The sequence below is a fragment of the Blennius ocellaris genome (assembly GCF_963422515.1).
Source record: "Blennius ocellaris genome assembly, chromosome: 8".
Taxonomy (NCBI): domain Eukaryota; kingdom Metazoa; phylum Chordata; class Actinopteri; order Blenniiformes; family Blenniidae; genus Blennius; species Blennius ocellaris.
Window position 1 is genome coordinate 16,244,451 of NC_137657.1, and position 27,221 is coordinate 16,271,671.

Below are 27,221 nucleotides of genomic sequence, written 5' to 3' on the forward strand. Positions count from 1 at the left end.
GTTGTGACTGGAATTATACCAGAGATTTTATTATTGAAAAAAAAATAATAAAAAAATAAATAATAATAATATATATATATATATATATATATATATATATATATATATATATATATATATATATATATATATATATATATATATATATAATTACAGTATATATGGATTGCTACATGAAGCTCAAAGACAGCAATCTGAACAATTGCATTAAAACTACCACAAAATATGATACAAACAGTTTCATATAAAGTATGTGTGCATACCTGATTTTATAACGTGCATTTTTCTTAATTGCAATTATGGACAGAGAGTAGTGAATAATCCAAATGTGTGAGCAACAAAAACAAAAAGTCTTTAAGTAGAAGAAAATTGATTACAAGTACAAGGTCCAGAAAGCGAAAAATAAATGCTGGTGGTTCTTTCTTCCTGCCTCACTATTTAATCCCTCTTTTTCTATTGTACCGTTTGTGACTGTATGTGTGTGAATGTGTATGATAGGTTGCACAATGTGGTCATGAGGCCTGACAAGGCACTCCGGGGGGCAAGAACCAGTGCCACGTCCATCCACTGCTCTCTACACGACGCCACGCCACGTCCTGACAGGGTCCCGCTACCTCCTTCTGCGTAATTTAACACTACTTTCCCAGGACTCCCTGAACAAGTGACGCTCAGACACACAAGGACATGTTAAACACTGCTCATATGTCTTGTCGAGTCTATTCTGAGATTTCCACTGGCTGACCCTTCATGTCCGGCTACTTGACCGGCTTGCAAGCATAAGTGGGGAGCACATCTCAGAAACTTAACCTGTTTCCGTAGTGCGGTCTTAAAAATTTAAAATTAAACCCGAACTAAGTTTAACAGACTTCCTTAATCTGATCTTTGTGGGAATTATTTTGTGTTAAACTTTCCATTTCATTGCCTCATTGATTTTCCAGTCACACACACACACTATCTCAACTCCCTTTTTCTTCCTACCTTTGACAGTTTCCTGTAAAACAACCCTGATCCTCAGCCTAAGCTCTCTGTCTCGGCTATCCGTCGAGCTCCCCTGCCTGGCCTCCATCTCCAAGCTCCCTCTCCCCATAGCTCTCTCATCTCGTTGCCCTGTCTGACAGCTTCATCTGATCCACAGGACTTTTCAGCGAGTATATCTGGCATCCTGCCCTACCCACAGGACTCTAAATCCCACGGTTCATCCTCTTCGGGCTACCTTCCTACGAGCTTCCTCCTCCCACTGGCTCTCGATGTGTGGCAAAGAGCTATCGTTCGCTCCTGACTAGAGCACAGGTAAGGCTCTCAGGGGTTAGCTCGCCTGTTCTCACAATCCGGTAATGCTTTATCACATTGGTAGAGGCTGAGACCGCTCCATTCATTTGCAGGAAATGGCGCGTCCCCATGTATATCTCAAAAGATTTTTGCAGCAGCTTCTTGACACAATGACTCTGGTGATACATCTATTCATAAAGTGAAAACTTCTCAGCTACTGACAAGACACATGGTGCCCTCTATGAGTTGCTTGAATGTTTAAAAAGTGTGTTTTTACACATTCTGCAAAAATGGAATGATGCGAAAGTTTCTGCATGTATAAGTTTATGCATTTTTATGTTAACACATCTTTCAAGCAAAACATGTTAAATAAATAAGTATCTTTTTAAAAATATGATTATGATTACTGTAAACTACAACCCTGTTTTGATACTATCAAACTTCTCGATCATTTATGAGGACCCAGACAAAGCTTTGGGCAATAAGCTGATGCCATAAAATTGAACATCTATTCTGTATAACAGCAGTATTGGAAAAAGGATTTAGTAATTTGATTAAATACGGCGGGTCCAAACTGAGTGCAGTTTGCATGTTCTACCTCTGAATACATGGGTTTTCTTTATGTACTCCAGCTGCTTCCCACAATCCAAAAAATATCTTGAGTGAACGTGCATGTAAGCCTGTATGTCAGACCTGTGATGGATTGCTGGGTTTCCTCTGTCAATCATCCAGAGTTAGTTGAGATAATCCAACTCCCTGCAGCACTAACTATGATAGAGGAGGTATAAAAGATAAGACAGCTGGATAGATTTTTTTTTTTAAAGATAAAATGTGGTAACCGTCCCAAAGAAAACACAAACACTGTGTCATGACATAGCTTAAATGAAACATGTTCAAAGTTTACCGAACACCATAACAGACAGGATTGGCGTGAATAAGTAAGTATTGTTTGGTTGAAGGCTACACACTCAAGATGTCACACAATAACAATAAAGCAATGTCAACTTCTTATATATAATTATTTCATGTGAAAACTGAAATAGATTCATATTATAGCAAAACCGGTACTACATACAAGTTTTGATCCAGCCTATCCCTCTTCATTTCAAGTCAATCTAAGCTGGGGTCATAGGGAGCTGGAGCATGGCACGTCATTGCGGGGCTAACAAAAAGAGACACAGGCACACAGTCTTTTATGAAGCAACAGACCCTTCACGTAGTCCCTAAAGCGCTCAAGAGGAGCTTCATCTACCTGCCTGAACAAGAAGCTCATTGACATTTGCCCAGTGTGCTTCCAGTGATTCTGGTTTTTCCCTGTGTTGCGCTGCTGCTGCTGCTGCCTCAAGTGCTGATCTGAGAAGATAGATTGTTGCATTAACTTTATGGTTGGTGATTTGATTAATGAAACATCTCTACTTTTCTAATGTAACATTGGAATGTAATTCTGGGTTAAATCAGTCTATATTGTTAATTGGCAGGAAGTTGTTTATTCTTTGGGTGTGAGAAACCTTTTGGTGCTTCATATTTCCAAATAATTGTATATTTCTGTGTCTTTAATCACCTTTGGGATTGTGGGAAACAATAACACTAGGTACAGGTGGCATTTACAAACTCCTCACATAAAGTGCCACTGACCACCAAGTCTAAAAAAGGAACCGTACACTCATATTGTATTTTATGTTTTTTTCATTATGGCCTGTGATCGTTTTCACAATTCCTCTTTTACAATGTGTTAAAATATTCTTGTATAATCACCTTGTCTTGGAGCAGCAATTATCCCGCTATCCCACCATAATACATTTATATGCTGTGTAAATCCCAATAAAACAGCATATAATCTAACGGATAAATTGCTGCTCTTTTGTCCTATAATTGCAACCTGTTTTAAAAAAAACAAAACAAAAAACCCTCACAACATAAATACTAATGCATGTAACATTTAAAGCTGTGTAAGCCCCTTAGTCGAAAATAAGTTGCTTAGAATCTAATGGCATATGTCAGAGGTGTCCATCCTGAGTCCTGGAGGGCCCCTGTCCCGCATGTTTTATATGTCTATACCCTGCTTCATCACACTGGAATCTAATAATGCCATCATTAAACTTGTGAAAAAGCCCAATAAGGAGCCCCTCATTGCAATAATTTGAGTTACAACTAGAAGAGACCTAAAACATATAGGGCAGTGGCCCTCCAAGACTAATACCGGATCCCCCCCCATTGTATGTAAAACCTGTTCAGAATGACATTTTAAAGGTTTGAACCTAGTTTCCCAGACAGGAGAAGCTTCAGCTCTGTCTGTGCGAGGGGCACAGACCCCAGAGATCACATTACTCAGGCGAGTTTTTGACTGACCAACTCCTCCCCCTTCTGGCCAGCTACGTGTTCCCCACAGTTCCATCTCAAAACACACACTAACAAACACACACACTCCCCCACTCTTCATCTACCCCGACATTGAGGATCCCCATTGCCCCTAAGCCCCTGTTAAAACCACTCCTCACCTCCCATGTCACCCGGCCATGTCTGTCATTTTGAATCCGCCCATCCTTTCCCGCTCTCGCACGGAGGGCCAAGAGGTTAATAGGGACCGAAACAATAGTCCAGCGCAGACACAACAAACAATGGCCCGTGGGAGCAGTCTGCCTGTGGGCCGCATCATCTCCTACCATCCCCTGCATCTTTCTCCATCTGCTTTTTCTTGCCTTACCGCCGTCTCTCCTTCAGCTTCCCTCCCTCACGCTGACCGTACCTGTCAATACTCTTATCTCCTGGACTGTCATTTATACCTATTTGCAAGGTTAATTGCCATTTCACTGGCTGCTATTTATATTTTAAAAAGCCTTGTTAGGAGACTAATAAAGTGACTGTGAAGATGGCGCAGAAAGGTAATTACCACATATGGTTAACAGTCGGGTGGTGTAAAGTGAAGAGGATGTCGCATTGTCATTTCAGTGGCAGAGTTGAGCGTAATTGTTTCTCTCTGCTGGTGTTGGGAGGGTGATAGGGAAGAGGGAAAAAAGCTGTTAAATATCCAGTTTGTCAGGTGTGTGAAGCAATGAGGAGACAGGCACAAGGTCCTGGAGGCACAATGCTTTGCAAGTGTGTGTTTTAGAATGAGACACTACACTTCATTTGTCTCAATTCATTTGTTTTATCATTTGAGTTTAATTAAACTTAGAATTTTAAATGTTTGTCTACTACTAATGTAGACTAGAAAAACAGAGGCAAAGTTGTGAGTTTGGTTAATCAGCAGTTCTGTACGTCCAAATAGTCTGCTGTTGAAGTACCTTTAATTGCTTTACATGAGATATGTTTAATCCCTCCTTGAAGTGAAAATGGGAAACCTACACTATAAGAAGGTATATCCCTCAAACAGGTCACACCAAAATTGACACAAATCAAACACTTTGTCATGAATATGAAAATGCATTTCTTCGAGAAACTTAAGCATCTACTCAGCATTGTAACCCATATTTGATTGCACGTTTTATAAGATAAGCAAAGACTTGATAGCAGTTTGGTTTTATTTTTTTCAACTCCACATGCATGGGATGTGGTTTAAACTCATTCACAAAAGCTCACTTAAAATAATTTAACAATACCTAGCTAATATGCACAGAACTTTTGCAAATCACAGCTGCTTGTGATTTACCATAAAGTTGTTGTATCGCTGAGTCAATACCTTTCTAATTATGGAGATAGACTCAAGTGAGGTTCATGGTAAATCTAATATTGTTATAAAATAGTTAATCATATTTCTTTTGCTTATCGTTATTAAGTGCTTCTGTATATATATTTTTTCCATCAAAGAGGGCTGGATCTGATCTTGCAATGAATGTAGGTAGGTTACATCCTGAATGGGTTTCCAGTCCGTAACACACTAGAGAGTAGCTGAATTCTGTTAATTTTGTCGTCTTAACTTTATAACATTGTTTCTGTTTAACCAACAATTTAGACATGTTTGGACTGTGTCTGCTGATCTGTCAGGCTTTTCATCTGATAAAGGCTGACGCGTAATCACATGTCAGCTGATGCCCTGAGGACAACTGCAGGCGCAGTCTAAACATGCAGGAAGTTAAAACATCATGTCATGAATTTTCACCATATGCTTTATAGTAAAAGAGTATGAGAGTATTTGGTTAATAACTTCCTTCCAAAGATTCTAATTTGAAAGAATTAGCCAATAAAATCATGTGAATCTTGCAGGACCTTCCATTCATCCATCGTCTGTAATACATTTTGGAATTTAGGGTTGTGAGGTGCTGGTGCCCATCCCCACTGACTACAGTGAAATGTCAGTTTAATACAATTTTTTTTTTTAAAGAAGAAGAATTGAGACGAATATGTCTAGTCTAGTTCATTCCTGCAACTCGAAGCTTTTAAAAAAACATTGTTTATGAAATCACATCATTCTAAATATATTGTTATTTTTTTTATTTTAGATGACATCACCTCCCTTACATCCTTTGATGAGACAAAGCCCAGACATAGAAAGTATGAGAACAGCAAAAAAAAAAAAAACAGAAAAGAAAAGAAATAGGAGAGGGGAGAGGTGAGAGCGGGAAGATGGGGAAGAATGCAATGATGTGGCTTAACAGGCTGGATCTTCCCAAATCCTTCCATGTGCTCACATACAGCAAAAGCTGAGGCAGAGAAAGAGTCAACTCTTTTCCTTGTGTTTGCTCAGCAACCTAACCCAGCAGGAAGGCAGCAGCAAGAGAAAAGGGCCAAATGTGTGGGGTTGGCGGGATACGGCGGAAGGCTGGTGCAGGGATACAGACGGGGTCGGCGGAGGTCACGTTGTTGATTTCATCCTCTATTTTTTGTCTGCTATGCTCCTCCGTGTGCTCACTCATCAACCACCCACCCCTCCCTGCATCCAGAGCGGCAATGTTGTACTGACACGCAAAAAACCCTCAACACACATGAATGTACCAATCCTTCACAACCCCCCTGAGAGGAGTGATCAGGGGGTGCCCCCTCAAAACACGTCCCCCCAACCCACTCCCCCCTCGTCTCGATTATTTCGCTCTGCCATCATGTTTTGTCAGAGTCAGCAACAAAACGGACGGTCAAGAAAAAAGATAAGAAGAAAAAAAAAAGGGGGGGGAGTATCGATTAGCCTTCAGAGCTCCACGTGGACCACTTTCATCGATTAGGAATGAGAGAGCAGCAAAACACCAGCCATGTTCCTCTTCTCTCTCTCACTCTCACTCTGTCTCTCTCTCTCTCTCTCTCTTGCCCCTGTCTCTCCAGGGTCCTTTGTCCACGAAGAGAGCGATATAATGGCCCTTTGAGAGGGAGAGAAGGAGGGAGGCAGGGAGATGGAGGAGAGAGAGGCAAGGGACAAGATGGAGAAGGAGGGGGCAGGAGGAAGACAAGGAGGAGCTGAGGGAGGGGGTGATGACTGTGGCGTCTAGGGAAGGATAGGAGAGTTCAGGCCTTGCGGCATGGGGGGAAGTGTACAGAGGGATGGTGGATGGGGGAGGGAGGAGGGGAGAGGTAAAGAAAGACACCAAGGCGAGAAGAGAAAGTCTCAATGACAAAAGGTCGGGGCAGCTGGGCTTAGGGCGACAGGGACCAAAGGGAGCAGCGGGATAATCTGCTAAAGCCCAGAAAGGAGAGATTCAGCATGCGCGCCACCCTCGTAGGGCCTAAGAGCAAATTTGCACATAAATAAGGAGCCAACTTTGCTTTGAACGGGAGGTCGAGGGAGAATGCATCAGAAAGGGGGGGAGAGAGAGTGAAAGAGAGAGAGAGCGAGAGACAGAGAGAGAGAGAGAGAGCAAAGTGTTGGAGCTACAGCTGCCTGCTGGCTGGTCACAACTGGACGAAGACAAAGTTCAGCATTTCAAGCTTCGCAAGGAGGGATTTTTTTTTTTTTTTTTAACCTCGTGTTTGAAAAAAAAAAAAAAAGGAAGCAAAGATATTTATCATCTATTCCCCCCACCTTAGTTTTTCTTCTTCCTCTCCTGAGCTCCTGGCCATGAGCTTTCTTAGCTTGGCCCTCAAAGACTCCTCTGTCTTCTATGTCGACGTCTCTGGACTCAGGGGACAAGTGTGTGTTTTTGAGGGCTGCAGGCTTTGTTGTGACTGCACTGCACCTCTGAGACGGCCAGCTATTAACGATGACATACAAGCCACAGTGCAGATATACAATGGCTCACACTAACACACACAAAAAAAAACCTCACTGCAAATGTGAGGGTGTTTTAATTAAAACGGGCAAACAAGCTGCAGGTAAATGGAACACTGGTCTATTTAATGGTGAGAAATATGGTGAAAAAATATGGTTACATTTACAGTTTCACAAGACAATTGCCACTAAGAGTTAACTTTGCCCAAAGCAGCACATGTAGTGGAAACCTGAAGAATATCTCAATGGACCAATGAGCAGAATGGTGGTGTGTTTTACTCAAGGAGATACATATACTACTTGCAATAACTAATTCCTCATAGTATAATGAACTGTCTCAGATGAGTGAAAACATTGCAGAACGTACTGAACTAGAAATATCTTAAAATGCTAAATCCAATTCAGGGAAGCAGGCACATCCAGGTGATGATGGAATTAGTGTTTATGTTGATTTTAACTTTTAGGAGGTGTTCTGAACGGTGCCTATAAACAAAATGCATTATTATTATTATTATTAGTAGTAGTAGTAGTAGTAGTAGTAGTAGTAGTAGTAGTAGTAATAGTACTCATAGTAGTCATATATAGATAAACATGTACATGAAGTTAGTACTTATAGAAACCACAGAGAGTCACATTTGCAGCTACAACCAAGTAAGAGTCATCAATTAGTCTCTAATGCATTTTTTTTAGTAAAAATCACACAGGTACAAGAAGAGGACAGGAGAAAGAGAACATGCAAACCCACACATAAAATCTCCTCACAGGACTTGAATTTGTGTTTTGTGAGGCAAAAGCGCACATCTGGAAACATTTCAGCCTTTATTGATGATTGAGTCTGAAGCGTGATCCAGCTGCTATGATTATTATTGTTTGATTGACAATTTCGTTTTTCAACTTCCCGGTTTTCTGTCATTTTGACTGACAGAATCCCAGAAAAAAAACTGGTCTCTACTCTAAAAGGTAAAAATGAAAGCCAGCATTCCATTTTTTCAAGTTTATTCAGTCAATGAATAAATATAAGCACAGCATGTAACTTATCTATCACACAGTCATGTATTCTGTGAGGTAGAGCATTTATGCTGTAACTTCCTCTTTATGTTTAGTTCATAATCACTGGAATTTTATTTACTTAGTTGGGGATTCTTGTTGTACATACTGATAAAGAAAAGAGAAGGGAATCTGTAATGTAGCAAATTATATAAAGTTGGTGAAATATATTGTTTGTGTGTACATCAGTGCTTTAAACAACTTCGCATTCATCACTGCAATAACACATTTCCAACTCACTTAAAAAAGCCAGAGATTCTCTAAAAGAAAGTCACATGCGCTTCATGGTATGCTTATAATTGTCCAGCCAAAATACTTTGCCATCCTTAAAAGTGTCATAAGCTTGCTGAGCACAATTTGTGTTGTTGTTCATAAACCCCACAATAAATAAGTGTGCACTCGTTCCAATCTTCCTTACATTGCACACCTATACTACAACGAATAAAAATCTAATTGTACGTTAAAGAAAAAAAGAGTTAAAAGGTATCAGTGTTCTTATTGCACACACAGGAATTCAGATTTGTGATGAACTTGATGAGAAGCAAAAGCAAACACAAAAAAACAACAACTATCAATTCATGATTACTTTAGTAAGTCTATTAAGAGTCATGTTTATGGATGAGTTGATCTGGGCTCTGATGTTGTTTCTGTTTTATTCTATTAAATGATTCCTATTAGTAATGCATTTTTGATTGTACCTACCAATTTACACAACTGGAATGGTGGAATTGTTTATTGTGTTTGGATGTTGGTGTTTTCAAAAGACAACTGGTTAATATCTTATCCAAGCAGTTTTGATGTGACCCTGTCACACTTTCAGTCCTTGTAAAAATGTATATTGCTGATGCACTATATTCTAAAATCAAATGCATTATCAATAAAGGAAAAAAAATCAGATTTACTCTAAATAGCTCAAACTCAATATGCCCACTTTATTTCAGTAACTTTTAAACTAGCTAACCTTCATCTCCCCATTATGACTAAGCTCAAAGGTCTCACCTGACAAGTTAACACCAAATAGTGCAATTTGTTTCACTTCCTTCATATCTATTGAATATATACATCATTTACATAGACCTTTATATAAACTCAGGTCTTGTAAAGTCCACACCAACAAATGTACAATACTGTATATATCAAAAAATTCAGACACTCTATATTCCTTTTTTTCTCCAAAACACATGTACAATCGTACTTGTGTCACCTGTGAAAAGGTCAAGTGGAAATACCAGCTTCTTTTGTAATGAAGCACTTACTGTATCATTCATAACACTAAAGAACACATTACACAGCTCCACATAATACGTTCTTCCAGTTAAATTATGATTTTCTTTTCAATCAGGTTCACTGTGCTTGAGGAGGTGGCTCTGAGGGAGGAGCTCTCGCCAAGAGGAGTGATTCAGGAACAAGTTGAGCCAGTGCAGGTACTTATCGATCAGCCTTGGAAGTTATGAACTAGCTGTCATTTCCCTTTCATGAACAGCTCAATAGGTATTGACTGCAGATGAAAAGCGTGTGCAAGTATGGCCAGCCTTAAGCAAAGGACAAAAAAGAGGAGATGGGGAGGAGAGCTCAGTGAGGACAGAGTGTGGGGCCCTTGACGTGCACAGTCAACAGCAGACACAGATGAACACAAAAACACTCAGCTCAGACAATAAATTTGGACCCATGGGCTGTGCTGCTTATATTACAAGTAAGGCCAAGTGAATGCAGACGTACAAGCAAACACTGAAGCTTCTGTAAACTCAACATACCCGGTGTCACATACATCTGACGAAATGGCCTAGTACGATTTGAGACGTGATGAGATCACAGTCAAAAGACAATGTCATGTGGAGAGGAAACAGGAGGACAGCTAAATACAAGGATTGAAAATTGAAGGTAAGGGTGTGTGTGTGTGTGTGTGTGTGTGTGTGTGTGTGTGTGTGTGTGGGGGGGGGGGGGGGGGGGGTGTTTGGTGGAGAGAGGTGTTTATGTGAGTGGCACAGTGGGAAGAATGGGGATTTGTAGGGGTGGCGTGTGGCCATGTCACTATGTAGACCTCGAGCTGTTGTGTGTTCAGTGGGTGGACATTGACAGGCATGTGTCGCCCACTGAGCGCCATCCAGATCATAGACACCCTACAAGGCGCAGATGAAGGGAGGGCTTTGGGCCTCCCTAATCCCAGCTCATCCGTGTTCCATGTTCCGCGGCTCTCGACCATGCTTAGCAGAATTTCACGGCAGAGTCTTTCCACAAACCTAAAACCAGCGTGCTACACTAAAGGGATAAGGCCGGGTGGCAATAGGATGAGCAACCTTTTGTCACTCACAGACATCTCTTGGTCTCATTCAGCTGTGGTGAGCACTGTCTTTCTTTGCCGGGCTCTTTTACATCACCGCCACTTTGATGTCTATGTTTTGTTCTGCATAAACTCCTGCGCTTTACTTTACATTTTATCCTGTCTCACTTTCCTGTGTTTGTTGTTCTTGCCGAGGCTGTGAGTGTAGCAAGCTCAACGATATCTGTGCAAGACTGAGACGCAGACGCAGGGTGGGGGTAAAAATGGCATTGAAGAAAATCAAAAAAGCAAAAAGAAATAATGGATGGAAGGTAGATAGCAACCTCCCCCAGCAATTTACTTTGTTGAACAGGAGCGCCCACAGAAAAAGCAACCAAGGTTTGAACTGCTGCCATCTGATGCCAGCTGATGCCATCCCTCTCCCTGAGACACAGGCATATTGCTGCGGGCGCAAATGGAGCAAATCTACACCAGAACTAAGTCTCCCTGAAGAATGGCAAAGCAGGAAGACAACAACTAAGCATGTTAGTTTCACCTCCACGAATATGCATGTGTGTTGGCAGGGGAATGAAAGACGAGTGGCCCTTTAGAAAAGCTAGACAATTACAACAGAGCAGCACTGTTGTGCGTTGCACAAATAACGCCTCCCCAGGAATCACCAGTGATGGGAAGCAAATGTGAAGGCTGCCATTGGATTTTTTTGTGATGAGCAAAAGAATGTGAGTATTTACTGCGCGTTATCTCAAAACCCAAACACATTAGGGGCTATTCAACTCTTAGAGGGTTGATTCTTTCAGCCCATTCATTCTGGGCATTTTCATCATTCTGTTTGTCTTTAGGCTAAATGATACTCTTAGATTGGTTTTGATTCCATACAGTCAGAGAATCTGCCTGATGAAATACTTAACTGCACTTGAAATCCTATAAGGAATGCACCATTAATTTAGTACACACACGCACACGCACACACACACATATATGCACACACAGCAAAGGTATACTTTGATGCTTTGTAGCATGTTGCAGAATCCAAATCAGGTTGATCCCACACCAGAACATTTCCTTTGTTGTCTGAGAGCCTGAAGTTACCTCCCTGTAGCCTACTCACACATCCTAATTACAAGATAGATAGGCCTATCCTTGCAGTATAGTGTGATCACCAGCCTGTCTCCGGCTCTGTGCTTAGGCATACAGCCGACTGCTGAGCAGTTTACTTCAGCTTTGATAGCAACAGCATCAACAGCAGAACCTAATGGGGTGCATGACCGCGAGATCTGAGCACGGGCCTTCCATATGCATCTCCCCACTGCATCACAAATCTTATGCAGTATTACCATGGGCCTAAGAGAGAGGGGTAAGCTACGCTACGCTAGCAATGTTCAGTCACGTAACATCACAGTAAATGGGATTGTTCAAATGTGTGCGCGTGTGTGTTTGTGTGTGTAGCCTCGTTGGGTTTGTAATTTGCAGGGACTGTGAGGGAGCTGCTCTTGTGTGTGCGCGCGTTTGAATTTCCTGTGAGTGAACGTGGGTCTGAATGTGTGTGTGTGTGTGTGTGTGTGTGTGTGTGTGTGTGTGTGTGTGTGTGTGTGTGTGTGTGTGTGTGTGTGTGTGTGTGTGTGTGTGTGTGTGTGTGTGTGTGTGTGTGTGTGTGTGTGTGTGTGTGTGGAGTATCATTATGCGTATACGTGTTTGTAACCGCCTCTGTGCAAGTACATGGTGAGATGTTGTTTACTGCCTCTTCGCCAGCCAGACTGCATGACAGCATCCCCCACCGTGGGGGTAAAATAGCAAATGGGTGAGGGAAGACAGCGCCAGGGTTATATAGCGGCTAACTGGGGAGCTGTTTAGTTTTATGTTAATTGAAAGGGGCTTACACAGAACTCTATTGACGGTTAACATGCCCTTCAAGGTGTTCTTTGTGGTTCAGCACTTCTGTCAAGACAGAGGCAGTCATTTTGCTTCACCTTTATTTATATGCTTGACTACTCAGAACATTATGGAACACTGTGGGGCCCAGTAATAGATGTCGGAGGGGGCAGGTCTGTGCATGGGAGATCAGATCCCTCACAGACAATCCGAACAGGTGTCTGGGTATTATCTGTCTCAACCAATGGGGACGGCTATCCATGAGAGGGCAACTCGGGGAGTAAGGGGAATATGCGAAAATATAGACTGAATATCTAATATTTTTTATTAGAGTATTATGCGAACCAGATATGGCGAAAGAAAATAAGAGAGGCCAGGGCTAGTAGCACTCAAAAGAACAACTGGTACACCTCATTTCTGTTTTTAATATATGAACAAAATAACCAATTGGTTATAATTTTTATATTTAATAAAACTCCCAAAGTTCTAAAATCATAAGAAATCAATAAATAAGAAATAATTAGATATATTCAAATAACTGCATGTGAACAATGTAAATATATGACAATTTGTTCATTCATCAAACTACATCTGAAAGTAAAACTCACCTGTGCTTAATATACATTTCATATACATGAGACAACTTTGTGGTGTGGTTGATGTGTTCTTTTTCTTTCTGCTCAAAGGCTTTCCCCTATGATAAGCACATTCAAACTATAGATATTTAATTAATCTTTGATAAAAGGCAATGTATCACGGGCTTGTAAGGCTGCTGTTAAATATCTTCTTAAAAAGCTCACTTTTGACCTAGGTTTTTTAACAACTTACTCTTTACCGCCTCAATGTCGCCACACCTCTGCATCCTAGAAATAGCATTGGTCCATGTAGAAAGAAAAGAATTCTCCCAAGGGATTAATGAAGGGTTGGTTGGTTGGTTAGTCATGTTTCCTATAGGACATTTTGGATTGTGTGAGGCAACCAACGTATATAGAGAAACCACAAGCATACATATGAAGGACGGGAAAACTCTGCACAGAACGGAGGACATTGAACTGAACCACACCGACAGCAGTACAAAGAAATGCTGAAGATACTAAAAATTGAGTTCTGACCTAAATCAACTTGAAGTCTATTGGAGAGAGTGTAAATTATATAGTCACAGAAGAGACATCAGCAAACTCAAAAGAGATTCAAAATAACAATGGAAGATTGTGGGGAGATGAAAAAAGAAGATTTGAGTTGCCTCCAAGAGACATCACAGCTTCAGTAAACAGGGCAATGAGGGTATTTCATGTTTGGACTTTTACTATGGCAAAATTTTTTGTTGTTGTCATGTTCAGCATCTCATTAAATATTAACATTGACAACATTTTCTATTAATTTGGGAAGATATTCAAATTTATGTGCGTATAAATAAAGGTGGCATGTATTATGCCTCCAGAGGTTGATCCTTCCAATTGAACCTTTTTTTGACCTCTGCAAAAGTCAATGACCTAAATACAACAAATACAGACAGAAATGCACGTCTTCGCCGTTGTGTTTGAAGCAAAAAGCATATTTCATCTGAATTCATGAACACACTTGAAGCCTGTTTTGATAAGTGGGGTGTGAGTGTCACTGCCATTTCATGTCTAATTGGTTGGGGGGGCATCTCTAGACAAGACAAGACAGGGTTTCCCACTCCAGGATCTGAGGGCTCCAACAGAAGCCCAGTCTTCCATCACGCCACCAAGGTCACCTGTCACTTAACACCCCTCAACCACTGTGCATGTTTGATTTGGTTGACACATTAACAGACAACTGTGACATTTAGTTGTGGATACTAAGAAGACTATGCCCTTTAAACTCCATCTTCGCACTCACCAGTGCCGTGATTCTGCCAGAGCATCAACAGGCCATGTTTTAAAAGTGTACTCACCAATTAGTAGGTGATTAAAAATGCATTGGAATCAATTAGTATTTAACATAAGGTGAAGTTAGACCACACTGCATGAGCTTCTGTTGCCGTACTAGCATGCTACATCCTATTAATCAAATACATGTAAAACTCATTATGCAAACACCAAATTAGCATCAGCACTTCACAGCTAAATGGAAATAGGATGCCTCTGATACAACAAACATTGTCATTTTCAGTCAATAAGACAGCAAAGACCACCCAATGTAAGGACAGTGATGAACTACAACAAGCCAGAATGAAGTCACTCAGCTAATATTAGCTTGGTGGGGAAATGTCAACCTAGTAAGGGGGGGGGCTACATGGCTACAGCTAATCATTTAGGTTAATTGAGGTTTCCAGAAAGCTGGGTCTTGCAGATTCCCTACCTCTTTTGCACGTGACTGCTCCCCCACAAAGTCTTCATGCGCCAGCAGTGAAAAGGAGGTACCCACCCTAATTATGTAACCCACTATTATCACAGTATGACCTACAATTAATTGAGGGGGATACCTCTTTGACGGTACAAGTTGAGGTGGGCAAGGTTAAACAATTTTTCTACACAGTCCTCCTACATGAGGTAACATGTGCTTCACCTGAACAACAGAGTGGATTATGTGGGACTATGATGAACCACTCCATGTGCCATAAGGAATTGTTGTGTTTGTAGGCGTCTAAGTTGGGGACTTCCTTTAGTAGATTTTAGCAACCTTATAAGTATTACCTGCTACAATGCGACATGGATTTAATTGCCTGCGGTACAATATATTTGTTTGATAACCAATTATGAAAAAGCACCTCTGGAGAGTGATAGCTCACTTCTAAAAACACTCCCAGCAACTCCTCTCACGCACAAGTAAAATTAACTGGTAAATCTGACCATAGTTTTAGGGAAGGCCAGTAAATTGGTCGATGGGACAGCAAAGTCCTTCTAATCACTGGGCTCCTGCAGAGTCTATCTGCTTCCTTTTGGTTCACCTTTCTTGCCTTGCTCGGGTTGGCAAATCAATGGCACAGGGGTCAAAATGCCTGACCCCCCCGTGTGGCTGACCACAGGCCAAGCACTTCACTATGGTACCGGACCCTGAATGCTCATACAAACCTGCTTGTTGTGCAATAAAAATGATTTAGCACTGTAACTCTACCTGCCCGCCACCAGTCTCAGGTTTGTGTGCTTTTTGATTAATCATTGGCCGAAAGGGATTTATTATATGGGGTATATTTGCCTCAGCGATTTAATAATGGTGGCCCAGAAACACAATTAATCAGAGGGGGTGCACACGTGGCCCCTCCTTCTAAAATGCTTGTAGAATTAATGGCTATGAATATGTATATTTGTTTGTTAGCACGGTACAACATTGGCTTACTTGTGTCTGAGTTGCATGAGTGCATATAGTATTCCTGCGCTCTGTGAGTAACGTCTCCTATTGTGTGCTATGAATATATATATCTATCTCAGGGGTGGTCGGATATCAGCACACTAGCATGGGTTGGTGAAACTGCTTATTATTGTGTTTTGATTTGGCATCTACCGATCCATCAGATATCTCAACGTCCTCTGCTCATAGAAACACCGAAATAGACAGGCACACATACAAACACACAATCTCACACACATTGCTGCGTATCTTTGTTTTCCTTTCCCCTGTGCTGCAAATGCGCTCTCAACATCGTGCAGGTATGGGAACCTCCCTCCCGCCCTCATAATCATGTACAACCAGCCTGGCACTATAGAAAAATAATGATGTGCCATCCTGTTGGCTCATTTATCAGCATGTTTTACAACAGGCGCCGGGTGGAAGTAATTAAACTCTGCCATCATTACAATGAGCCAGGCCCCCCTCTTAATAGACACCCAATGAGACACTAGAGGCTTGCTTGGTAATTGTAGCTCCAACTATTTCTATTGCACTCCCTTTTTCAGCGTGTGTGTGTGTGTGTGTGTGTGTGTGTGTGTGTGTGTGTGTGTGTGTGTGTGTGTGTGTGTGTGTGTGTGTGTGTGCGCGCGCACGCACGTGTGTATGTGTTTGTCTGTCTACAATCCGCCTGTTTCATGTGTGGTTTTAATTAGTGAAGAAACCAAGCTGATAAGCAATTGTGAAAGAGAGAATTAGTGAGTGAATTAGAGATAGAGGGTTCAGGTCTTTGCTCCCTAGTGTCATTCTGACCCCCTTTAACAATGAATAACTAAAATTAATCCATTTAGCTGACAATGTGGATTACAAGTTGACACACAGAATCATATCAGAGGCCCAACAGTCTTGCTCTGCCACCGTTTAATATGTACAGAGTGGTAAAATGTGATCTTTGTTAACATCCTGTAAAACCTTCAAATAAAAGCTGAGCCTCAATTTAATGTCAGTCCATTCACGGGCCAGGTGTGACTATGCATTTTAACAAATAAACACCAGTTTCAAGTCAATGCTAAATCTGTTTTTTACAATTCTTTGAATCTATTTTTGGGATGGTGGGATGTTCAGGTAAACTTGAACTGAGGGAACAAAAGACAATAACATTCCGCTTTCATGATTTTTAACGTGGGAAACCTGTACTTTCCCTACAGCTCCTCACTCGTTCACGCTGTCATGTTTATTGTATGCTGTGACTTTAAGTAATTTGTTATTGATATTGTCTGGCAGTCTGGTCATTTTTTAGGGAAGTATTTTTCATACTAGTGGACATGGTTTTTAGAATGGTATTTTAGATCTTTGCTGAGTAACAGTAACATCTGCAATAAAGGCTGTCATTAAAACTCAAGGTATTTGAAGTTATACGGTTGTATAACTCAATCCATTGTGTTAATAAGACTAGAAATTACATTAAAGATGGGGGAAGTGTAGTTGCCTTATCCGTGACAGATAGACAGTCCATAAATGAACAAATTGTTATTTTCTGGGAACCTGAGGACAACAAAACAGGCAAATACTGAGTACCATCTCTGTAGATGCTCGAACAGAAGCATTATCAAATATAATGAGGAGACTGACACCTCAAATTTAACAAAAAAAACCTTTAGTGGAAAATGAAAAGTACTGAAAAATATTTTATGACATTAGATTTGTTCCTGAAACCAAACTGACAGATTAAAGCACGCCAACTTGGTCAGACTGGGATATTTTAAGCTCTGTCATACGAAACCACGACAGGCACTTTTCTCAAGGATACGGCCACTATTAAGATGTCTGATTGGAGACTTACATTATATCACTTACCAGCTCGCTATACACAGTGGTTCCTTGACCATACCTGCACCATTTAGTATCACTTACAGCTCTAATAGCACAATTACCCTTCACCACCAGGACTAATAGTGCTCTAAGAGAACCTTTTGACGTAGGGCTGATGTTACGACCCTCGTACATACCCCTTCATACCTTCATCTCGCTTCTACTCCCGCATCTGCACTCAGGCCGTCTAAAGCCCCCGATTGCTGGATATCGATTAGGCACATGACCCCGACTGCTACCCCCACTTTCAAACACTGACCCTCCTCCTACTTATCAGGCGCCTTCCTTTGCCATGCTCTCTCCACCCACTTGAATCCCATGATAATCAAATAGCCCGAGACTGGTGCTTCACCGCAGCACCAATTAGCTGGTGAGCAGGTCTGGGGCCAGTGATAGCGATGGTACCAGCAGAGGCGGCAGCTAGCACAGTAGTACCCAGGGAGGCTGTAAACATCCATTAGTGGTTAACCGTCCCTACTCATTTTTCCTTCCCAAAGCTCTCTCATTAGTGCAGTGAGCCCTGACAGGTAAACAGCACTAATGGGAATGGCCTATCAATAAACGCCTTGTGTGTTAACAGGAAGTGCAAGCAAGGGGACCCAAGATACAGACCAACAGCGATAAAGGTAGAGAAATGGGGTGGGAGGGATTCTCTGATATAAATAGCTATAAGCATGGAGAGGTTGTAGGTTATTAGTGATAGATGTTTCATTGTGGGCTCTGATTGTGTTCCTGTGTGCTTTACCTAGAGGTGGAGCAAACATACAGCTGGGAGAAACAACCAGGAAGAAAATGTTGAAGCAGTTTTGACCATGAAAACATCTAAGATAAAATCCAATAAATTATGATCAATAGTCTTTTGAAAGTCACTTTGAAGTGACTCTGGTAATGCTGGCATGCAATGGTCATGTGCTAGTGATGGCACTTCAAGGCATGACCTCAGGTGTTTCCAAGGCTATGTTTACGTGTGGGAATGGTGAGGTGCAGAATGGTCCGTCTCTTTGTGCTAATGTTTGTACTTTGTGTATTGCCGTTCACATGAAAGAGTGAGGGAAACTGCTAAAATAAAAATGGGGAGGGACTTAAGAGAAAGAAAAGGAGAAGAGAAGGAAGGCTGAGGGGGTTATGGAGAGATGAGAGAGATGTTATTTATGTTTGGAGCAGGTTCACGGTGAGTTCATCTTACCATGAGACGTCCCCAAGCGGCGACAACCACACTGCAGCTGATGCGTGTGTCTGTGAACGCGCGGGTTTGAGTGTGACCCCCATGCAACTACTGGTGAGGCCGTATATGCTCGAGTGTCCATACTTTCTGAACATAAATGTGTAAATACGGGTGTGGATGAACCAAACGTCAACCACTGAGCAGTAACGTGTTCGAGATGACAAAGCATGCATGGCGGAGGCATTACATGGCATGCTGCAGGAGCTCTGGTGTGCATGTGTCAGGGGCCCATTACTACGTCTGTGGAGCACTAAATCAGCTATGCTACTGCAGTGGATAAAGCAAATGATACACGGATTACATCCCCACTCAGTCTCTGCTGCCCACATTTATCTACATACAGATAAAGAGACAGTGTGTGCGCAGGTCTGTGTGTACTGCACACAGACCTGAGGTTGAATGTGTTTGTTCATTTTGTGTACCCATATGTGTTATGGCGCATGGTTCTCAGGCAACGCATCTTTACATTCTGAGTGTGTTGGCACCACTAACTGAGATATAGTAGCACAGATATACAGACAGAGGGAGACACATTTAAAGCGAGTTTTAACTGCCATCATCAAGCACGACCCTGTTTGAGTCGCGTCTGTAGCCTGGGGTTGTATGGACTCTAATCCACCGCCAGCCCGCTCCAATAAACAGCACCTTATCCGTGTCTTTCTGAGCCCACATTTACCACTTCAACTCCTGCCACAGAAAGCCACTGGCACAGCACAATTTTTTTTTCTTTTTATAAATAGAAAAAAAGCATTTTACAGCTTACCAGGGATGAAAAGTGCTGTCTTCTCTGATAAAAGTACAGAATGGACTCAGAAACTCTGAAAGCAAAAGTTGAATCAGTAGATTAAAGAAAATCATAGACAACAGTTACCAGAAAGTCGTCTCCCAAATGTTTTTTGTACGTCTGATTGTTTTGCACAGTTCTTTAGTCATCACCAACCAGGTCCAAGTGCAAGCCTCTCAAGCTCTAGCCTCAGCCTCATCCACAGTCCTGCATTATACCTCCTCTGGTCTAATTACACAGGCTGACCTCTTACAGGTCGCCTGAGTAAAGACCCCCTAAAGATCAATATTCATTCTTTTAGATCTGTCATCCGCTTTTGACACTATCGACCATGTCCTGTGTCTGCTCTCCCCCTCTCTGTTCTTTATTCATCTATTTACCCCCCTCATAACCCCTGTCCCAATGCCTGAAACAGGCCTCCACTCACTCATATTGAGGCACTTTTTACATTTTATTCACTTGTATGTTCTTCCTTGATTTATTTTATTTATTATTTTTGTTTATTTGCAAAATCCCATCAGAGAGAGCATTGGCTCTTGCACTGACCTGGGCATCAAGTCAACCATCACAGCAGGAGGCAATCCACCATAGCAAGACAGGAAGTGATCCACCTGTGGCTGGAAATGAGACACAAGGTCTATATATATATATATATATAATGATTCATCAACATTTGTGAACAATTCAAATGCTTAACAATTACAAAGTCACCTGTGCAGTTCCAGTTCAAAGTTACCCCCTCTCAAACTGCAACACTCGTGCATCTGTGACCAAAAGAAAAATTCAGATAAGTACAATTGCTAATATCTGACCAAATGTACTGAATTTCGCACTCTTGAAAACTCTTCAACACACATTGTTGTAGTAAAGTTAAAATGTATCTTGATTTTACATGTCATCAGACATATACAAAGATTTTTTTCTTCAATGCAGGGTTTTAGGGTGAACTGGGGTAAGAGGGTACAAGTATGATAATGTGAACTAAATGCAGACACACATCCATCCACCTGTAGTGCATCATTGACTTTAGCTGGGCCTGCTGGCCTCATATTCTCCACAGCAGTATTATTGTAGATAAGCACCACGTGGCTAATGAACAGAGAGAGGGCTTGTTGAAGGTCAGCCTCTTCATTTAGGGGCCCTCCAATGAGCTGGCCCACTGTGCATGGCTAAACGCATCATCATAATAATGCCAAGGACCCACCGTTTTAAAACTCTTGCATCTTTTTTTTCCCCCTCCACCCTCCCCCTAAAATTGCCTGGCATATTTTACTTTACGTCTCTGATATTCCCCCCTTCATCTGAATTATGTTGATTTTCCTGTTTCTTTCTGAAAGGCTTTTAAAGGTCTTGGCAATTATCCCTTTCTGGATGTGCTTAGAGAAGGATGCTGTCCATCCAGCGTCTGCTGATGATAGGGAAACATGATTTAACACAATCAGAGATGCAAAGCAAGGCCGGATAAGGATGCTGATGTGACCGGGTGGCAAGGCCGGCCAAGGTCATGTTCATCTGCATGATTAAGGGAGATGAATTCTGCCCTGACCTCTGGATTATGCCAGAAGGGAGTACTAGAGTGTATATGAGTTTTTTCTATGTGGCTGGCCAACTGTTTTTTTTCCCTAACAATTCTAAACATTAAGAGACTTTATGATTTCACAAACCCGCATGCTTTTCTGATTTCAATTCAATTCAACAGAAAACTCAATTCTTGATGCGTGGTGGATAATAAAAGAGTCTAGGATCATGTTCTGTAGATGCCCTGAGTAAAGGGGCAGGCGGTGGTCTCCCTGCTCTCTACTGTCCCCTCCTGGATGTAATGGGCAGCTGATTTCTACTGACACCTGCCCATCACGGTCACAGAGCAGAGAAACCCTTACATCGGCATACCGCACGTCCATCAAAACTACACAATACTGAGTTACTCCATGTTGTGTCTTCCTTGCTATTGAAATTAATGTCTTCCTCACTTTGTTCAAAACTCTGGGTGAAGAATATTTCACCGCTGGAGAGCAGATGCATTAATAGAAAAAGGGAAGAAAACCTGGTGTGCTAAACTTTTATTGTCTTTTGATTACCAAAGTCACAAGTGAGCTGTTTATTTTGTTCCACACTGTGTGCTATTTTAATTTATCTGCTTTATTGTCCTTCAGATAATGAAATGTGAGTACCATACTGCAGATCCTTGCTGAAAGCATTCAGTTAAAGGATAATTTTGTTTCCGCAATCAGCAGAGGGTGACAGTACAGTATATTAAGGCACAGTTTGCTGCTCGGAAAAGGTATATATTGTCTGAAGGTTGTTCCAGTTACCCACTCTGGATCACTTCCCTATAAATTCCTGCCTGAGTCTCACTCCTGGTTTCTTCCCAGTACCGACTCCTTGTTTCTGTAAGTGTCCAGAACGGCTCTACAACCTGCCCCAGTATGCCAGCTGGCAGGGGGAATAGCCAGAAACAGAAGATTTACCCCCACTCCCCCGGCACCCACCCACCCAAACGGTCCCCCCCTATGAATACTAATGCAGCAGTGCTGGATGTGGCCACAGCGCAGGAAAAGATAGCAGCAAAGAAAAGAAAGGATGGAAAAAAAAGTAGGTTGAATTTTGTTTCCTTTTTTTAACTTAACTACAAGTGGAGAACAAGTCAGAAAAATCCCATCAGTTAATTGTAGGAAAATGTTAAAACAACTGCTCTCCTATTCCTACAGAGCTGCTCTTTCACTGCAACCGACACACACGAAACCGATGGCAGGAAAAGGAAGGGATGGAAAAGAAGGAGCACAGGAGTGAGAACCCTCCACAGCAGAGGGCCAGGTGTCAATCACCTCCTCAGGTGGGCTTTAGGGACACCTACATGGATGTACCATGCACCTCCAATATCTAGGGGAATTAAAAAATACACTGGTGAAGAAGCAGAAAGGGAGAAGAAGGCGAACAAGCCAGAGAGAGAGAGGATGAGATGGTAAAAGAGGAAATTGAGGGAAAAAAAGAAAAGTAGAAGAGCAAATGGGACAAAGGGGATGTGCAGGGAGATGGGGCCAGATGATGCAAAGGTCAGAAAAAGAATTCAAAGAGCGCAAAGTAGATTCACTGAAAGTCATTACCTACCACAAATTACCTGGGCAACAAGCTTAAAATAAATAAATAAATCAGTTTACATCGACAACAGTGGAGAGTGGGAGAGACTGGGGAGATGCAGACGAATAGCAGGGTGGAGAGGAAGAGAGGGAGGAGAAGGGGGGGGACGAAGGACGGCAAGGAGGCGGGGAGGGGGGTAGTGGCAGGAGAAGGATGAAAAATCGATGGACAAACAAGTGAGAGGGCCCTCGCAAAAAGGAAGCCAAAGGGGGGAAAATTAAGCATTTAAAGAAATTCTGTTTTGGTGTGTGTGGAGGAGGATGAGAAAAGGAGCGGTGGGGGGAAAGAGGAGGTGGGAAGGCCGGGAGCACAAAAGCGCCTGAGGGCGGAGGGGTGCGAGTGTGGCAGAGACGGGAGGACCACAATGCCCTGCAGCTCGATAGGGTTGAGTGACCACATCAGGTCTAGAGGCAAGCGGCGAGACATGGGCAAAACCCAATGGCTTTAAGTCAAGAGGATTAGATTCAGGGTCTCTCTCTCTCTCTCTCTCTCTCTCTCTCTGTCTTTCATTCTTTAACCCTCTTTTTTACCCCTCCACCCCTGCTCCTCGTCTCTTCATGTGCGTTAGGTGGACTGCCCCAGAGCTACCCATCCAATCAGTAAACAGAAGGACCAAAGTATTACTAATAGTCTGGTTTTAATGTTTCAAGTGGTAAACCAGAGAGCCGGCCCGTATGCTCGGCACCAAGGTAAACAGGTCAATAGTATTGATCCTGATTCTGACTCTCTCTCCTTCTCACGCACACGCACACGCACACACACGCACGCACACGCGCACACACACACGCACACGCACACGCACACACACAGCTTCTCGGCTCAGAAACATGGAATGCATTAGAGGCTTTCTGCATTGCACCGAAGTTGAGGATAGGGAGTTGACACATGCATACACACAGATACACCTATGGAAACACTTTTTTCTTTTCCCCAGTATTCACACATGTAAAACAAAGAAGCCCTCACTTATAGTGAAATCCTGCAGGTCTCGATGCACTCATACATGAAAACAAACAGGTAAGCACACAAACACACACAGACGCCCCCTCATTGTGTCATGTCTAGTTTCACTCAGTCAAACAATGCCATAAAATATGTGGTAGGTAACAGTCTGTGCTGCAGCAGCAGTAGGAGCGGCACCCAAACACGAGGCCAGAGCAAATCATTTGAATACAGATTCCTATTGTCCTTCTTATGTCAATAAAACTCAGCAGTGCTAAGAAACTCGCGTGGTCAGCAACATTATGGGACTAATTAGCATTTTCTTCTTTCTTCTGGTTGATCTATTTAAACAAGCCTGGGGGGTCCGCTATACTTACTGTAATTAAAGCAAAAAGAGCGACTCTTGCTTGAGAGAAGGAGCACATAAAGGCTTCCGCACTAGCGGGACCTCAAAACTGCACAACTAAGTATCCCAAAGTGGTTTTTATACACAGAAATACACAAGTCTGTACAAGAGGTAAATGTTGCAGGTGAGTGCTGTCGTTAGGGATTTTTTTTTAACCATTGGGACACAGATTTGTGCCTCAACATGGCCACGCTCATCCAAGAATCCCTGAATGATACTTATTGAACCTCTAGCCACTCCAGGGGCGAAGCAAAGTTGCTGAAGCTGCACGCCGGCACGGCAAAAAAGAAAACTCCTCCTCGGCAGTGCATAAAGAATATCAAATGTGATAATGAACAGAGCTGCAATAAACATACAGCCCATTCCTTCTCTATTCTGCAGAGGTGAAATAAAAGATATAAAAAGAAATCTTGGGAAAACTATGCAGGAGAAACTGGTGATAGCTTTTATTGGCTGATATGAAATCTAACATAAATTCATATCCACTGATGCTGCCGAGGCTTTTCTGGCTGCGGGCCACGTTAGTATTGGTGATCAGTGAGGCATTAAAAGCACAGCAATGACACCCATGTAATGCAGCCATTCTGTTCAAGATTATGACACTTAGCATAGATTGGATAACTCTTATTAGGGCGTTCATTTAAGCTAACGTGGGGCAAATTATAGGCTGTCATGACATAGATACCCCGGCTGTTGAGACAAGGGCTGACACACAGGAACTGATGCTGCGGGATGTGATTGATGCAACAATTTCTCTAATGTGAGGCAGTGCTAATCGGAGGGATGTGATTATCTTATGAGTGTATAATCATTTCTGAAAAGTGTTATTTTAGGATGAATTGAATTCAAACTTTCATGTTTTTTTTTTCCCCCCTGAATCACTAAATAGTTTGGATATGAGCACACCCTGTTATTTACTGCCAAAATACACACACAGATCGCCTTCAGGAAGCAAAAGAAAAGTCTTTTTAAATGGCTCAGTGCTTTCAGTCTTTGCTTCTTGCTTGTTACAGCTCTGTTCCAGCTCAGAAAAGAAGCAGTTTCCAGTCTTAAGCATACACAGCTTGATTCCTGCACACACAGGCACAGAGATAAAGTCAGAAATCGATACACCAAAAGACACTCTTTTAATTTTGTACCCAGCATTTATTGATTTCTAGTGTTGAGGAATAATGAACCACAACTTTTGATAGTAATACACGAGTAACTGATTACTCACATTACATTTCCAACATTTCCCTCAACTTGTGACTCGTTACTTTTGCTGCAGATGAAACCGGTTGGAAAGCTGCTGTCTCTCTCTGTCCTCCCCCCCTGAGGCGACTGTTAGTTTTAGCATTGTATATGTATTCATTGCCTGTAAATAGACCTTATCTTACTCCTGTCAGAGCTGCCTGTATGTTGGCGGTTAATCTCAGCTATTTTGTTGCCGATTCTTCTTGCTGTCATTGATTCATTAATCCTTTTATTTCAACAGCAGGTGTCGTGCCAAGTTTTTTTTGTTTTTTTCACATCTCACAAGCTTGAGTGATTACCTCAAACAGACTAAAATAACACATGCACCATTTGACTTCCAACTAACTGACGTAACTTCAGATGCATGTTAATCATTAGACTGACCCACACGGTACAAACAGCTCAGCAATCCTGTTACAGCAATTCAGTTATGTACTCACTATTAAGACACCCTAAACAACAGAGAATATTAAATGGAATGCACAACCTACTTTTTCAAGTTATCGTTCATTTTTTGATTCTGTAATCCTTAAAGCAACTTCGTTTCTTTTAGTATATTCATTTCAAGTAGCTTTCCCAATACCGTTGATTTTCTTGTTTGTCTGTTGCTGTTTTTTTAATGACAATAAAAATCAATATTAAAAATGATCTATTTTAAAGAAACAACATAATTAATGTCAAATAAAGAAAAAAAAACAAAAAAAGAAAAAACATTTTCTTGTGTGTGTTTTTTGAAATAATGAGATTGGTGGCATCCCTGGTTTAAGGGGGTCGACTCAAGTATTTACATCTTCCTTTTATGGTGTTTCAGGGATCTTGCCTTGAATGACAATAAAAGGATCAGCAAAACTGCCTTAACTGAAAGATTTTTAAGGGTCGGGGTGATTGTTACATCTCACTCAAAACTGCAACAAGTCAAACATGAATAGAATATTTTCATCACTTTTTAATAAGCGAGAAAACATTTTGCTGCTCTCAATAAGGGAAATAAATAAATAATTATCAACTCAAATTAAAGGTATTTTAACCCTTCATTAGCCAAGTAAGCGTATTTACTAACGGCTGTACCTCTTCCTGTTACTTTTAAAATAATTGCATGTTGATCACAATCATAAAATACATGATTAAATTGTTATGCTGAACATGAGATTGCAGGTTATTATCTCCCCTTACATTGTCACAGCATCATTTCTTCCCAGTCAGTTCACCTGATTAATGCATTCAAATTGATAATATCATAAATATACTATTGAAAACAGTGCTCGAGTAAAGCATTGCAAAACAAAAAAGGGCAATGATTTGGGATTGCATGTAGCAATGAAAACCCAGTGAGAAATGAATCTAAATTAGACACTTTCTACAGAAGATATGATTAAATCTGTGTGTTTTATGCTTAAATATATTACTTTTCAATTCATCTATCATTAGAAAATAGCTCTTAACTGTTTTTTTAGACTGATTTCAAAGTACTGTGATATCCTGAAATAACACTCTGATGTGTGTAACTTCAATAACTGTCCAATGAAGGCTTACAAGTCTGTATCTCCTTCCAGGGGACAGCAGGAAGGTTTCTTGGGTCAGATCCCTTAACATATAAATGGTCTTCTTTCGTAGTCAGTGTATGAAATGTAATGCAACACAGTCATAAAAACAAATAGAGACAATGTTTCAATGTTCTCCACACATAACTGAGCAATACATGGCTTTATATTGTAGTTGCCAAACATT